Source organism: Rhinoderma darwinii, chromosome 12 (assembly GCF_050947455.1).
Source record: "Rhinoderma darwinii isolate aRhiDar2 chromosome 12, aRhiDar2.hap1, whole genome shotgun sequence".
NCBI classification, from domain to species: domain Eukaryota; kingdom Metazoa; phylum Chordata; class Amphibia; order Anura; family Rhinodermatidae; genus Rhinoderma; species Rhinoderma darwinii.
Window position 1 is genome coordinate 33,616,347 of NC_134698.1, and position 16,528 is coordinate 33,632,874.

Here is a 16,528-nt window from a genome sequence, read left to right on the forward strand (position 1 = left end):
GAATGAACAAAAATGTTCAATTAATAAATGAAAAATAATAATAATAATAATAATAATAATAATAATAATAATAATAATGCATTGAAAGTACATAGTATATAAAAAATACATAAAATGCCAGAAATGACATAGGGAAGTAAAATATTTCAACATGTGTAGAAACAATAAAGATGAATGAATAAAACAGAGCAAAATAATGTGTAGTGGGTTTAATCTAGTGAAGATTCAGATAAATCATTAAGGCCACTGGATTTCAGTAATATCCTAGTGACCCCAATAGAATATATCCCCCCTTCATATGATGATAGATTTACTAGATTAAAACAGAGAGAACATTTCTGGATATTCAAGCTCTCCTGTTTACAACCCAGTGGCCTTAATGATTTATCTGAATCCTCACTAGATTAAACCCACTACACATTATTTTGCTCTGTTTTATTCATTCATCTTTATTGTTTCTACACATGTTGAAATATTTTACTTCCCTCTGTCATTTCTGGCATTTTATTTATTTTTTATGTACTATGTACTATCAATGCATTATTATTATTATTATTATTATTATTATTATTATTTTTCATTTATTAATTGAACATTTTTGTTCATTCTTTGTTTTATAATTATTTCATTCCCAAATTGTATTTAATTATTTCAGCCATATTTTGTAACGTATCAGCTGTTGATAATATCCTTGCGACTGTTAAATCCATTTATTTCATTTTTAACAATCGTTGTTATCTATTAATATCTCATCTGTTATTCCCCTATATGTCTTTCCTTGTGTTCTCTCATCCTTTTTCCCATCCCTCCAACTCTTTTCCTCTCGTTTCTCCTTCTGGGGATCTTATACTGTTTACCTAGTTTTGCCTTTTTTCTTTTTGGACCTCTGCGGCCTCCTTCTATGCACCGTTGCCATAACTACATGAAATTCTTTTGTGCCGTTTGCTAACAGCTTTATCAATTCCTCCACTGCCTGTGCTTCTCTTGTGGACTTAACCAGGATACGCGTAGATATTACAGAATTATTTTGACAGTTTATTGTCTCTCCTGCTGTCTTTTAAGTGTGTTCCTCTGCTTTTTTGTTCGTTACAGCGTACAATGTAATATTGTGTATCCTGATTTATTTGACTTTACATTGTTCTCACATCTTACATGCATCAACAGAATGATGCAGTGTTGATTGCATGATCATTCTGTTATGTTGCTTGTTGTTTTTTGGCTGGATTGCGAGTCCTGCATTTAATATCTGTTTATATGACGTCACTGACAGCTGCTCTCTCCATGAGCTCTGCTTTCGCTTTTTTTTGTTTGTTTTTTTTGGGCGGTTCTGATTTTTGAATCATGTTTGGCTTATTACTAAAGATGTCTCTTTGTACTGTTTGTTCTTCCTTGGCCTGACAAAGACACATGTCCTGTGTCGAAACGCGTTGCCTATATTTAATAAATCAAGGAATTTACCATTGTTAACCGTTTACTTACTAGTAGCGCTCTCCTGTATATCCATACCTTTTTCTTCCAATTAAATTATTATACTTGCGGTACTACGTTTCCACGTTACCGGCATCTGGATTGGGGAGCAACAGCTGTTTGTTAAAATCCTTACATGCTTACATCAGTGTTGTACCTGACTTGTACAACCTGTAAAGGTGAGCGTTATCACCTTTCCTTTACAATTGTTTCACCTTAATCAATGAGGTTTATCTTGCACCATGTGGCGCTGTGTACCCTTTTTTTCCCTTAGGTTTTACATGGACTAGAGTTGCGCTGTTTCTGAAAAAAAAAATTATACTTCTATAAGTTAATTTCCTATTTAACAGTGACAGGCATATAAACTCTGCTTTCTCTTTCTTTCTTTCATTCTTTTGTTTCTCTTACTATACACATTTTTTATTGTTTATGTACAAATTTCAGCCTAAAACTTTTACATTACTCTTTGTGTTCATTATTACACACTATCCAACAGAGCATTTGCAAATCAAAAGAAATTATCTGAAAATAGAGCAGGGCATATTAAAATTTCCCATGGCTTCCCTGTCATCCACCAGTAAGCTATTTTTGTAACAATTTATAATCCATGTCCTGTTAATAGACTTCCATAAAGAGCAGTCTAAAGTTACCTGACAGGAGCATGGAAATTCACCTGGCTACACTGCTCTATTTTGAGATTTTGCTACTTATTTCTTTCATGTAAAGAACCTTGACATCAGAAAGCCTTTTCGAAATTCCTTACTTTGAATTGAGCTCCCTCTACTGGTATGTAAGTAAAAAGACTATTATGAGTTCAATCACATGATATCGAACTAATATGTATACTACAATCCACAATTCTTGTTTCAGCAAATAAAGCTCATTCATTTTATAAGAAAAAGTTATCCAGTTTGGTAATATACTTTGTAAATCAATTCCTCGTGGTTTAATGATCTCTGCTTGTAGCTTTTAAATGGGAACTTTATGGGTCATGGATCTGATAACTATACTGTAACAAGCTTTGCACCTGCGTAAGCAGGGGCAGAATTACCGTCTAGGGTCTCCCTCCCTCATTAAGGCTTGGTGCAGGAGCTGACAATTCATGGGTCTAGATAGAATTATCTCCAAAAGCTGCCGAGAGCTTTTTGCGGAGCTGGATGTGGCGTCTGTGCGGCATGTGTCTTAGGTGGGTGTTGACGCAACAGCTGAGCCAAAATATATTAGACTGAAATTTGTATTGGGTATGTGAACTGATACCCGCCCTCCAGTGATTTATTCAGTTTGAAATCATGTTTTATCGATATATTGAGAGAGGAATAACACACAGACGCTGCTGGTATGCTCAAAATATTCCTCTGTGCGTTTATTGCCAAACTCAATTACAATAATATCATTCAAAAGGGGTGTAGGCTTGAGGTTAACCAATCAGAAGCAATGTGACAATATTTAAAATTCAGCCAATTACAGACATACGATACATTTATAAAGCATTATTATAATTCTTCATACGTCAGGTTTGCAGGTGGCCTATCTCTCTTGGCAAGAATATAATGGATCGTTCTTTTAAGATGGGGGAGACATGCAGGGGCGTAGCTAGGGGGGGCAGGCGGGGAATGTGCCCCGGGCGCAACTTAGAGGGGGCGCCGGCGACACCCCCTCCTGCTGTCACAAGGCGGAGTGTGGACCCACTGGTCCGTACCGCGTAGTGGGATGACAGCTGGCCAAACAGGTAAGGCATAGAGTCTATAGTCCAGAAAAGGGTACCTTAAGCAATGTAGACAGTAGCAAGGCAGGATCGACTGGGACCAGGCAGTAGGTAGACGTCAGGCGTGGAATAGTAGAACAGGCGTGGAGATGCAGCACAACACGACAACAGTTCAGCACGGTAGTAGACCAGGATGGTACAGATAGCACGTGAAACAGGATACAGGAACGGGAAACACTGGGAAGTTGGAAGACACTTAGGAGACCATTTGCAAGACAGACTAAAGGAAACAACAAAGCACAGGCGAGGATAAGAAGGGCGGTGACCCTCTTATAGTCCAGGAGTTCATGAGTATATGATGATGATTTTCAGGTACCCTCCGAGAGACAGGCTCGATACCCAGAAGTGAGTGCCGGCGCCTCACAGGGGTACGACGCAGCACAGCAGCAGGACGTCCATGGCCACAGTCATTAAGGGGTAAGTTAGGACGACAGACCGCGACCATAGACGTTACACCTGCACTATAATTGTACCTGCATCTATAGGACCCAGGTACAATTAGAAGCAATGAATGGCCAGGTACGTTTCGTGCCCGGCCATTCAGCGCCTTTCTACGAGTGAAGCGGGCGGCGTATCGCGCCGCTTCCGTCGTTGAAAGGCACTGATTGACAGGGAAAGTCATTCTGCCCTGCCAATTAGTGCCTTTCATAGATGCTTCATTCAACCCCAGGGGACCTGCGCAGAAGAGAGCAGGTCTCCATTGCTGCCGGACGGTGTGTCAACGGGATTAAGGTGAGTTTGAATAGTTTGTTATTTTATCGTAATAAAAAGTGTGTGCCACTATCTACGGGGAGTGGGGGTTGGCTTTATCTACGGGGTGGCTTTATCTACGGGGGGGCTTTATCTACAGGGGGGCTTTATCTACCGGGGGGGAGGGCTTTATCTACAGGGGGTCTTTCTACAGGGGGGCTATATACTGGGGTGGGCTATATGTGGAGCACTATATGCAGGGGTGGGCTATATACAGGGGTGGGCTATCTGTGGAGCACTATATACAGGGGACAGGGGTGGGCTATATCTACAGGGGTGGGCTATATGTGGATCACTATATACAGGGGTGGGCTATATACAGGAGTGCGCTATCTGTGGAGCACTATATACAGGGTGGGCTATATCTACAGGGGGCTATATACAGGAGTGGGCTATATGTGGATCACTATATACAGGGGTGGGCTATATCTATAGGGGGGCTATATACTGGGGTGGGCTATATGTGGAGCACTATATACAGGGGTGGGCTATATACAAGGGTGGGCTATCTGTGGAGCACTATATACAGGGGTGGGTTATATCTACAGGGGGCTATATCTATAGGGGGGCTATATACAGGGGTGGGCTATATATGGAGCACTATATACAGGGTTGGGCTATATCTACAAGGGGGCTATATACAGGGCTACCTGTGGACCACTATAGAGGGAGCTATATGTGGGACACTATATACAGGGGTGGGCTATATGGGGGCACTATCTACAGGGGGCTCTATGGGGCACTATCTACAGGGGGCTCTATGGTAGGCACTATCTAAAGGGGGCACGGTGTGTGTGTGTGTGTGTGTGTGTGTGTGTGTGTGTGTGTGTGTGTGTGACACAGTGTATGGTGCTATTATAATTAGAGGTGCAGTGTATGGCGCTATTATATTTAGGGACGTAGTGTGTGGTATAATGAGAACTTTAGCTTTGTTTATAGGTGTAGAAATGTTGGAAAAGTGAGAAGCTGAAGACATCTGAGCGGCAAACTGCAGAAATGGGCTGTGACCGGGAAAAATCCATCATAGAGGTCAGGACCGGATGGAGAAAAAGAACTAGAATCTGAAATGTCACCGGTGAGTCACTTAATGTAGATGTTTAGTCTGCCTCTAATCAGTACTGTAGTCACGTATGATCTGCAGCGAGATGATTGGTGGTATGATTGTGATATGATATTTTTTTGTGAAACAGCATCTCCCAGCATATCCTTACCATTGTTTAGGCTATGCTGGGAGCTGGAAACAATTTAGTGCAAACCTATATGGCAGGGGTTGCACTAAATTGAGCTGTATTTGTGCTGGTGTTGTATATATGTACTGAGCTTTGTTCTGAGGCTGTATTTATGTACTGAGCTTTGTTCTCATGCTGTATATATGTACTGAGCTTGGTTCTGGTGCTGTATATGCTGTATAAAACTATATTGCTTGTAAAATGTACAATTGTTTTTATGCTCGAGTTACTTAAAAAGAAATGTGGAAAAGAAATGACAGGTCATTGATTTGTAGAGAAAAAAAACATGGCGAGGTGGAAGGAGATGTCGGGTAAAGAGGATGGGGGGGGGGGGCACCAAACTGAATCTTTGCCCCGGGTGCTGGAGAACCTAGCTACACCTCTGCTCGCATGCATATGTGAATGTGTCTCCCTCTCCCATCTCACTCCCTGTTCCTTCTGTCCAAGCTTCGCGTGGGGACCAAGGTCAAAGATAGCTCAAAAGAACCAAGATGGAGACTCCAGACAAGATGGCCGCTGCACAAAATGGATTCATTTAAACAGTACTTTAATCACTTTCACAGTGGAATTAATGATTGTGTGACCTGTGACCTTTATGTGAGTGACTAATGTGCGGCATGTGTCTTTTGTCGGTTGGCATCTTTTGTTGTCTGAAGATGTAGTAAGTGGCAGTTTGTGTAAAAATTTGTGTGTGGTCATAAAAATAAAGATCATCGTTATGCAAATAGAGACAGTAAGGAATTGCATAATTTCTAGGCTGCACGCCGTTTATGTACTGCTCTATCAGAAAGGGGTTCCCGCAAAACGTAGTTGTAATGTCCGTGGCTGCGGGCTGTCAGCTCCAATCCCCTCCTGACAGCCGCAGCCACGAGGCGGCGAGCGCAAGCGCTGGCCCCAGCCTCCTCCTCAGGAGACACCAGTGCCCGCTTCCACTCATCTCAGCCAGATGCTCTTAAAGGGGCAATGCGCGTACCGGACTTTTGATGAACTTTGACCCGTGAGTACCCTGGACTATAAGAGGGGTCCAGCCCCCTGCTTCTATGCCTGAGCGTTGTTGATGTTACCTAGTTTGTCTATGTGATGGCCACCTAGTGTGTTCTTGTTTCCTGTTCCTGTACCTGTACCTGTACCTGTTCTAGTTCCTGTTCCTGTTCCTTGCATTCCATACCATCCTGGTCGAGCACTGTGCTGTGCCAAAGTCGTGTCGTGCTCTGCTCCACGTCTGACCTGCTTCACCTCGCCTGAAGTCTACCTACTGCCTAGTCCAAGCCGAGCCTGCCCTGCTGCTGTCTGAGCTGCCACAGGTACCTATATGAACTACCGACAGTCACCTGCGCCCTGTTGACCAACTGCTTTACTACCAAGGCGGTACGGCCCGGTGGGTCCACAGACCCTTCGTAACAGTACGTTCAGGCCATGACGACGTCTCAAGAGATGCGAACGGATATGCTATACCTCCGGTCTCAACAGGACCAACTCCTCCAGGCGCTGAACATTCTTGCACATCGGCAGGGAGCACAAGCTGTTGTTCCTCCTACTACACCTCCTGGCAATATTGATCCTCAGACTACACCTTTTGGCAGTGTTGACCCGCGTGTTTCTTTGCCACTTCCTGACCACTATGATGGAGAAGCAAGTACCTGTCGTGGATTTCTGAATCAGTGCCAGATCCACTTCAGCCTGTATGCAAGGACATTTTCGTCTGATGGCGCAAGGGTCGCTTTTATCATCTCTCTCCTCACTGGCAAGGCTCTTGCATGGGCGAACCCTATCTGGGACAGACAAGGACCAGAGACCCGTGACATCCCAGCCTTCCTCCGGACTTTTCGCATTGTGTTTGAGGAGTCTGGACGGGTATCATCTGCAGCGACCTCTTTGATTAACCTACGCCAAGGAGACACCTCCGTGAGTGAGTACGCCATCCACTTCCGCACCCTGGCAGGAGAACTGTTATGGAACAATAAGGCTCAGGTGGCTGCATTCTGGCATGGACTGGCTCCTGAAATTAAGAATGAACTTGCCGCTCCGGATCTGCCGTCTACCCTGGACGACCTCATCCTTCTGTCTGTCCGGATTGATATACGGATCCGAGAACGCCTCCAAGAGGTTCGACGGGAGGGAGCCCTTCCCAGTCTGGCTCCTACTTTGCAGCAACCCCTGCTGTCCTCAGATGTCGATCCTCCTAAGGAGTCGATGATAATAGACCAGTGTAAGTTATCCACCCAGGAAAGACAACGCAGACGCACGTCTGGACTCTGTCTTTATTGCGGCCTCGGTGGCCATCTTGTGCAACTGTGTCCCCAAAGATCCCAAAACCTATGGTTGCTAGGAGTGACAACCTTGGGTAAGAATGGACTTCCGTCTAGATTGTCTATACCTGTGACCATAGTGTCCGGTGAAAGAACGCATCAGGTCTCTGCGTATCTGGACTCTGGATCCGCTGCTAATTTCATCTGTAGAGACCTGGTGGACCTTCTGCAATTACCCACCACACCTCTGGAGAACCCGTTGACAGTTGCTTCAGTAAATGGACTACCTCTGCCAGACCCAGTTACAGCTGTGACCAATCCGCTGAGGCTCCAAGTGGGAGCCCTTCACTCCGAACTTCTGCCTTTCTATGGGCTATCAAAATCTGTTAACCCTGTGTTGCTGGGCCTGCCTTGGCTCCGACTGCATGCCCCAGTCCTGGACTGGATTTCTGGAGAGGTTCTCCAGTGTGGCCCTGAGTGTCAAGGCCGTTGCCTGGTGCAGATTCGTTCGGCTCAGCCTTCGCTGCCTCGGTCATTGGCAGGATTGCCAAGTCATTATGCTGCATTTTCGGACGTCTTCAGCAAGAGGGAGGCGGAGACTTTGTCACCACATCGGGCGTATGACTGCCCTTTCAAGCTGGTTCCTGATGCATTCCTTCCCCGTGGTAGGGTATATCCTCTCTCCTTGTCCATGTCCACCTATGTGAAAGAGAACTTGGAGAGGGGCTTCATAAGAAAGTCTTCCTCCCCGGCAGGAGCCGGATTCGACTTTGTCAAAAAGAAAGATGGCTCTCTTCGTTTTTCTATCGACTACCAAGGTCTCAACCAGATCACGTTGAAGAATAAATATCCGTTGCCACTGATCTCTGAACTGTTTGATCGTATACGTGGTGCCAAGATTTTTTCTAAGCTGGACCTGTGTGGAGCTTACAACCTAGATCTGACCACAAGACACAAATGGGTATGTATGTATGGCAAGAAAATATGATATACCATGAAATGACTATATATATTATAAATATACTGTGCGTTTTTATTTAGAAAAATTTTGACACCACAGAATAAAAATATTTAAAAAGCATAAACATGCTACAAAAATCTCTGGGGAGGGGGGAATAAATTAGCCACCCTGATAAGTGGCACAAAAATATGCAAACCCCCACAATACCTTCTAGTCCCCTAGATATGCCATCCTAATGTAAAGGATCTGCCAGGCACAGCTTTGGGGTTAACGCCCATAGATAATCAGTCTGCACCTGCTTCTATGTCTGTGAGACTGACTCCATCTTCCACCACTCAGGGTCGCAGGCTTAGGAGTGGGAGAACCTATAACAGCCTGGCCAGACGGAGCTAGCTCCCGCCCTCTGTCTATTTATACCTGCCTTTCCTGTTCCTCCTTTGCTTGTGATTCTTCTCGTTTGGTTTCCTGGCCCTGCTGCAGCTTCTTGTACTATTGTCCTTGCTTCATATTGACCCCGGCTTGCTGACTACTCTCCTGCTCTGCGTTTGGTACCTCGTACACTCCTGGTTTGACTTGGCTTGTTTACTACTCTTCTGCTCTGCGTTTGGTACCTCGTACTCTCCTGGTTTGACTCGGCTTGTTCACTTCTCTTGTTGCTCACGGTGTTGCCATGGGCAACTGCCCCTTTCTCCCCCTAGCTCTGTGTACCCTTGTCTGTTTGTCTGTCGTGCACTTATTGAGCGTAGGGACCGTCGCCCAGTTGTACCCCGTCGCCTAGGGCGGGTCGTTGCAAGTAGGCAGGGACTGAGTGACGGGTAGATTAGGGCTCACTTGTCTGTCTCCCCACCCCCGTCATTACACTTAATGTGAACACATTCAAGTATTGCATCAATCCAACACGTTTCCATAGTATAAGAAGAGGGGAAAAGGAGACTGTCTGGGCTTACAACCTAGTCCGGATTCGCCAGGGTGATAAATGGAAGACTGCATTTAACACCCGTGATGGACACTATGAGTATCTAGTAATGCCCTTCGGCCTGTGTAATGCTCCTGCGGTCTACCAGGAGTTTGTGAATTACATTTTCCTTGACCTCCTCTATGTTTGTGTAGTAGTCTACCTTGATGACATCTTGACTTTTTCTCCAGATCCTATGACGCACCAGAGACATGTCCGTCAAGTTCTGCTACGGTTAATGGAGAATCGTCTGTACGCCAAGTTGGAGAAGTGCGTGTTTGACAGAGATGCTCTACCCTTCCTGGGCTACATTGTCTCGAATCTAGGTCTCGAGATGGATCCTGAGAAGGTAAAGTCTGTTCTGGAATGGCCACGTCCTCAAGGCTTGAGGGCCATACAGCGCATTTTTGGATTCGCTAAATTTTACAGGGAGTTTAATGCAAACTTCTCCTTACTGACTTCTCCCATCTCTAACCTCACTAAGAAGGGTATGAACGCCAAGGTGTGGACTCCCGAGCCAGAGTCCGCATTCAATAGCCTGAAGAGTGCCTTCACGTCAGCCTCTATCCTCCATTATCCGGATGTCTCTCTGCAGTTCTCGTTGGAGGTGGACGCATCTTCTGTCGGTTCTGGTGCACTCCTGTTCCAGGGAGGTCCCAAGGGAAAGTCAAGGGTATGTGGATATTTCTCTAAACTCTTCTCTTCCGCAGAACCCAACTACTCGATTGGGGATCGGGAGTTACTTGCCATCAAATTGGCCCTGGAAGAGTGGAGACATCTACTAGAGGGCGCAGCTCATCCGATCCTAATTTTTAAAGACCACAAGAATCTGACCAGATGGCCCAACGGCTGAACCCTCGTCAGGCCAGGTGGTCACTGTTCTTTACAAGGTTCCAGTTTGAGCTCCATTATCGCCCGGCCGACAGGAATGTGAGGGCCGATGCCTTGTCCAGGTCTTTTGAGACGGAAGACACCTTGGAGAGTCCACAGAATATTATTGATCTGTCTTGCATTATCTCTGTCAATCCCCTGCAAGTTGGGGACATTCCTCCAGGGAGGACTTTTGTGTGCCTGGCTGATCGGGGAAGAATCCTCCGCTGGGGACACTCCTCTAGACTGGCAACTCACACGGGGGTCCATAAGACCCGGGATCTGATTGCTTGTCATTTCTGGTTGCCCACGCTGCCCAAGGACATTATGGACTTTGATTCTTCCTGTTCTGTATGTGCTGCTCACTCCAGATCTGGTCTGCTCCAGCCATTGCCTGTGCCCAATGCTCCCTGGCAGCATATAGCTATGGACTTTATTACGGACCTGCCTCTCTCTGCTGGATGCAGTGCTGTCTGAGTGGTGGTGGATCGATTTTCGAAGATGGCCCACTTCGTTCCTCTTACCAGTCTTCCTTCTGCTCCTCAGCTGGCCAAGCTGTTCATCCAATACATCTCTCGCCTGCACGGCTTGCCACAGCATATTGTGTCTGATCGGGGGGTCAGTTTACCTCGAAGTTCTGGAGAGCCCTCTGCGGACTCCTCGGTGTGAAGTTGAACATTTCATCAGCCTACCATCCTCAGTCCAATGGTCAGGTCGAGAGGATCAATCAGATCTTGGAGAACTACCTGCGCCACTTCATTTCCAAGCAGCATGATAACTGGGTGCAGTTGCTCCCATGCAGGGCCGCCATCAGGAATTTCAGGGCCCCCTACAGCTAAATTTTCTGGGCCCCCCTACCGTGGCACCGCCTGTTAACGGTACTCCGTCCAGCACTATATCATGGTACACAGGGCCGCCATCAGGGGGGTATTAGGGGTACTGATGTGAGAGGCCCGGCCTAACCTAATTGAAAGGGGGGCCCGGCAAACTGCCGCGACTTGCCTTTGGTAGAAAAAAAACAGGCCCCTGCAATGGGGCCCGTTTTTTTCACCAAAAGATTGTCGTGAGCTGCGGGCCCCCCTTTCAATTAGGTTTGGCCGGGCCTCTCACATCAGTACCCCTAATACCCCCCCTGATGGCGGCCCTGGGTAGCATGGCGGCCGTCAAACACCGCCGCCCGTGCGACCGATCGGGCGCACCCGCAAACTCCCGCGCATGCGCACCCGCGACCGCGTGGAACCGCGCACCGAATTTTGAGGCAGATTTTGACCTGCCCACACTATATTGCCGCGTTTTTTGCCCGCGGCGATTGAGGACAGCAGACAAAAAACGCAGCGAAAAATGCATTTTCTGCCTCCCATTGATTTCGATGGAAGGTCAGAGGCAGAACCGCGGCAAGAAAGGATGTGCTGCTTTTCCTTTTTTCTGAGACTGGCTCCCATTGATTTCAGATTAAATCAATGGGAGGCAGTTTTGGAAGTTGTTTGGTGCTGATTCTGACGCAGTGTCCGAGTCAATATCAAGGCTCAAAAACTCTGTGAACTGGGCCTTATTGTTAGGGCTTTTTCAGACGAACGTGTAATACATCCGTGCAACGCGCGTGATTTTTAGGCACCTCGCACGGACCTATGTTACTCCATGGGGCCATGCAGACTGTCAGTGATTTTCACACAGCGTGTGTCCGCTGCGTATAACTCACGACATGTCCTATATTTGTGCATTGTTTGCACATCACGCACCCATTGAAGTCAATGGGTGCATGAAAATCCCGCCCAGCACTCCCGCAGCAGTATAAACTATGAATGAAAACAGAAAAGCACCACGTGCTACAAACATACAAACAGAGTGTCATAATGATGGCGGCTGCGCGAAAATCACGCAGCCGCGCATCATACGCTGCTGCCACACGGAGCTGTTATGGACCTTTTGCATGCGCAAACCGCCCCTTTTTTTGCGCTCACAAAAAGCACACGCTCGTGTAAATCCGGCCTTAGGGTAGGAACACACTAGGCATGAACACTGTGGATTTTATGCAACACATTTTATTGCGGAAAATCCGCAGCGTATTACAGTCGCAGCCGAGTGGATGAGATTTGAACAAATCTCATCCACACGCTGCAAAAAAAAAAAAAAAAAATATGGACCTGCAGCACGGTGGCTCAGTGGTTAGCACTATTGCCTTGCAGCACTGGGGTCCTGGGTTCAAATCCAACCAAGGACAACATCTGCATGGAGTTTGTATGTTCTCCCCGTGTTTGTGTGGGTTTCCTCCCACACCCCAAAAACATACCCATAGGGAATTTAGATTGTGAGCCCCAATGGGGACAGTAAAAAAGTGGACCTCTGTACAGCGCTGCGTAATATGTTGGCGCTATATAAGTAACTGAAATAAATAAATAATAATAGTGTGGCTTTTGGCTTTTTAAGCCGCAGCATGTCAATGTATTCTGTGGAATCGCCGCTTCTCTGTTGCGGAAATGCTGCGGTTCTGCCGCAAAAATCACAAATGAGAAAAAAAAAGGCACTTTTTTAAATTTATAAAAAAGTTTAGACTTACCCCGGCCGTAGTCCTGGTGACGCGATCCTCTATTCTTAGCGCAGCTCGGCCTCCTGTCATGACGTTTCATCCCATGTGACTGCTGCAGCGGTCACATGGTCTACAGCGTCATCCCAGGAGGCCCAGTTCACAGAGTTTTTGGGCCTTGATATTGACTCGGACACTGCGTCAGAATCAGCACCAAACAACTTCCAAAACCGCCTCCAATTGATTTAATCTGAAATCAATGGGAGCCAGTCACGGAAAAAAGAAAAAGCAGCACGTCCTTTCTTGCCGCTGTTCCGCCTCTGACCTCCTATCGAAATCAATGGGAGGCAGAAAATGCATTTTTCGCTGCGTTTTTTGTCTGCTGTCCTCAATCGCTGCGGGCAAAAAACGCAGCAAAAAAACGCGGCAAGATAGTGTGGGCAGGTCAAAATCTGCCTCAAAATTCTTTAAGGAATTTTGAGGCAGATTTTTTTCGGCCTGCAAAATACTCTGTGTGAACAGGGCCATACATAAACAGCACTTTGAGACACTTTACTCACTGTGTCAGAAGAGATGCTCCCACTCCAGTCCTCGTCAGGCGATGTCTTCGGTCCAGACGTCCAGTCCTTCACCTCCAGGCTCCAGAAAATGGCGGGGATCGTAGAACTCCCGCCGCCGCGCAAGAACTGGACTCCTCCCCCTCTCCTTACGCAGCTACGCTCTGGAGAAGAAGGAGGAGGAGTCGGACAAGGAGGCGGAGGCGGACGAGGAGGCGGAGTCGGACGAGGAGGCGGAGGACGAGGAGGCCAAGGAGGAGGACGAGGAGGCGGAGGAGGAGGACGAGGAAAGCGGAGTCGGAGGCGGGCCAGCAGGTAACTAGACTGTGCGCCGCTGTCCCTGTGTGGCTGTCCTTCCCAGTTGGCGGCGGGCACGAGCGGGTTGCGTTCCGGCGCGCCCGGTCTTTCGCGCGTGGGTGCGCGCCTGCAGTAATACGTGCGCGGGTGCGCGCGCAAGCGGGCGGTGTTTCGCGGCGGTGTTTGTTGAGACGGGGGCCCGCAGCTCACGGCGGTGTTTGACGGGAGGGCGGCCCGCAGCTCACGAAATTGTTTTGGTGAAAAGAACAGGCCCCATTGCAGGGGCCTGTTTTTTTCTACCAAAGGCAAGTCGCGGCAGTTGCCGGGCCCCCCTTTCAATTAAGTTTGGCCGGGCCCCCTAATACCCCCCTGATGGCGGCCCTGCTCCCATGGTGTTCTGTCCTCGCCAGCTAGTCCAGTTATTTACGTAATAATACCTATTTTTTGTGTATGATTACAGTACAGATATTGCAATTGCCTATTCTTGTACCCCATCTATATTGTATTGTATGGTTATAGCACCATCTACTGGTGGTTTTGTGTATTTCTAGATTGTAGTTCTCTATGTATTATGGGAAAGCTCCTGAGGCATTGTGGGTTATTTCCTGTTCCTGTTTGTGAATGAGTAGCAGCCATTTTCCTCATCCTGCCAGTTCTACCTCAAGTTCAGTGCCAACAGCCTGTTCTAAGCATAGTCGGTAAGATCAATATCTATATGTTATAATCCTGTGGTTCACTGTATCAGATATCACATTGTCAGCTTGCAGTATTACCTCATGTTATATTGTGTGTGTATAGCAGATTATTTGTATCCTATGCACTGTACAGTTGATATATTCTGAATACTACTGTTAATTCATCCTATAGTTTCACCCTTTCCTTTCTACCAGCAATAAAGAGAAAGATTTCACAGTTTCACAGCCTTCTTCTTAAGAAGACAGGGGGTTTAGCTACATGTCAGATTACACACCGTGCTAACGTGTATGAGGACAGAAGAGTGAAATGACTGCTGAGAACAAGCTCAGAAGATCAGACCATAGGGTGCCCGCCATTATCCACGCAGAGCCTGCATACGGATATCGCAGCAACCTCCTAACAGTCGCATCATGTCTCAAAGTCGAGCATCTTTGGTCAAGCCAAGGTCCCTGACAAGTGGCTCTAACAGGACATCGATCAGAGAAGCTGCCGCCATTGCCCGCGCAAAAGCTGAAGCGGCAAAAGCGAAAGCCAGCTTCGCAGAACAGCAAATACAGATAAAGCAAGAGAAAGCGCGCCTTGAAGCAACTCTAGAGAAGCTCACTGTTGAGAAAGAGACAGCGGCTGCCATAGCAGAAGCAGAAGCAGAATTTCTAGAAGCCGTAGAACTTCCAGAAATCGAGAATCGTCGCAGCGTTCTCCAGCCGGAACTTGAACACCAAGATCCAGAACAGCGTACCTTACAATACGTCTATCAACATTCCAAGTCAGAATACGATACCGACTTCCAACTCAACATAAAGGGTTTTATTAACAAGCCAAGCCACCCTGATTATTCAGACCGCCAGAAAGTTGACTATCAGTCTCCTTACTGCAAACAAGACAAGACACATCAAAGGAAACCGGCTACAATAAGGGTATGTGCACACACACTAATTACGTCCGTAATTGATGGACGTATTTCGGCCGCAAGTCCCGGACCGAACTCAGTGCAGGGAGCCGGGCTCCTAGCATCATACATATGTACGATGCTAGTAGTCCCTGCCTCTCCGTGGAACTACTGTCCCGTACTGAAAACATGATTACAGTATGGGACAGTTGTCCTGCAGAGAGGCAGGGACTCCTAGCATCGTATATAACTATGATGCTAGGAGCCCGGCTCCCTGCACTGAGTTCGGTCCGGTACTTGCGGCCGAAATACGTCCGTAAATTACGGACGTAATTAGTGTGTGTGCACATACCCTAACTTCTCTTCAGAACAGAAGATCAAAAACCCGCTGCAGCTAAGAGAGACGCCCTTCGCTTCAGAACGGTACTACGCAGGTTGTAATAAACTAGAGTCTCCCAACAGGTATGGTCGCACACCACACATGCACTCTGACAACACACCAGTAGTCGGATCTAACGTTAATCAAGCCACAATGGACTTTGCCAGATTCCTTGTTCGACGTGAGCTGGTCACCAAGGGACTTGTAAAGTTCAGCGATCGCGCTGAAAACTACAGAGCTTGGCGAGCTTCCTTCCAAAATGCCACCAGAAACTTAGATCTATCATGTAGTGAGGAACTGGATCTCCCGGTAAAGTGGCTAGGAAGTGAGTCCGCCGAACACGCTAAAAGAATCAGAGACATCAATGTAAATTATCCAGATGTTGATCTTAAAAGGGTCTGGGACAGACTTGAAGAGTGCTATGGCTCGGCCGAAGTCATAGAAAGTGCCTCATTCCAGAGAATTGAGGACTTTCCTAAAATAGCGAACCGTGGCTATACGAAGCTTAGGGAGTCAAGTGATCTGTTAATGGAGTTGTGTGTCGCAAAGGCAGAAGGGGATCTGGTAGGATTGACATTCCTTGACACTGCAAGAGGTGTGAACCCCATAGTTCAGAAGCTCCCATACAACCTGCAAGAGAAATGGGTTATGCATCGTTCTAGATATAAACAGACTTACAATGTACTATTTCCTCCATTTAATGTGTTTGTAGATTTTGTCTCTGAACAAGCTAAAATTAGAAATGATCCTAGCTTTGATTTCACGCTGTCATGTGCCGCCACCCCTGTTAGTAAACCTCGTAGAGCAATGGTGGAGGTCCACAAAATTAACGTTTCCTCCACAGGTTCAGTCCATAAGGAGTTCAGCTCCTGTCAAGGAGACAAACCCAAAGACCCGAGCAGACAGTGTCCCTTACGCAGGAAGCCACATTCCCTACTTA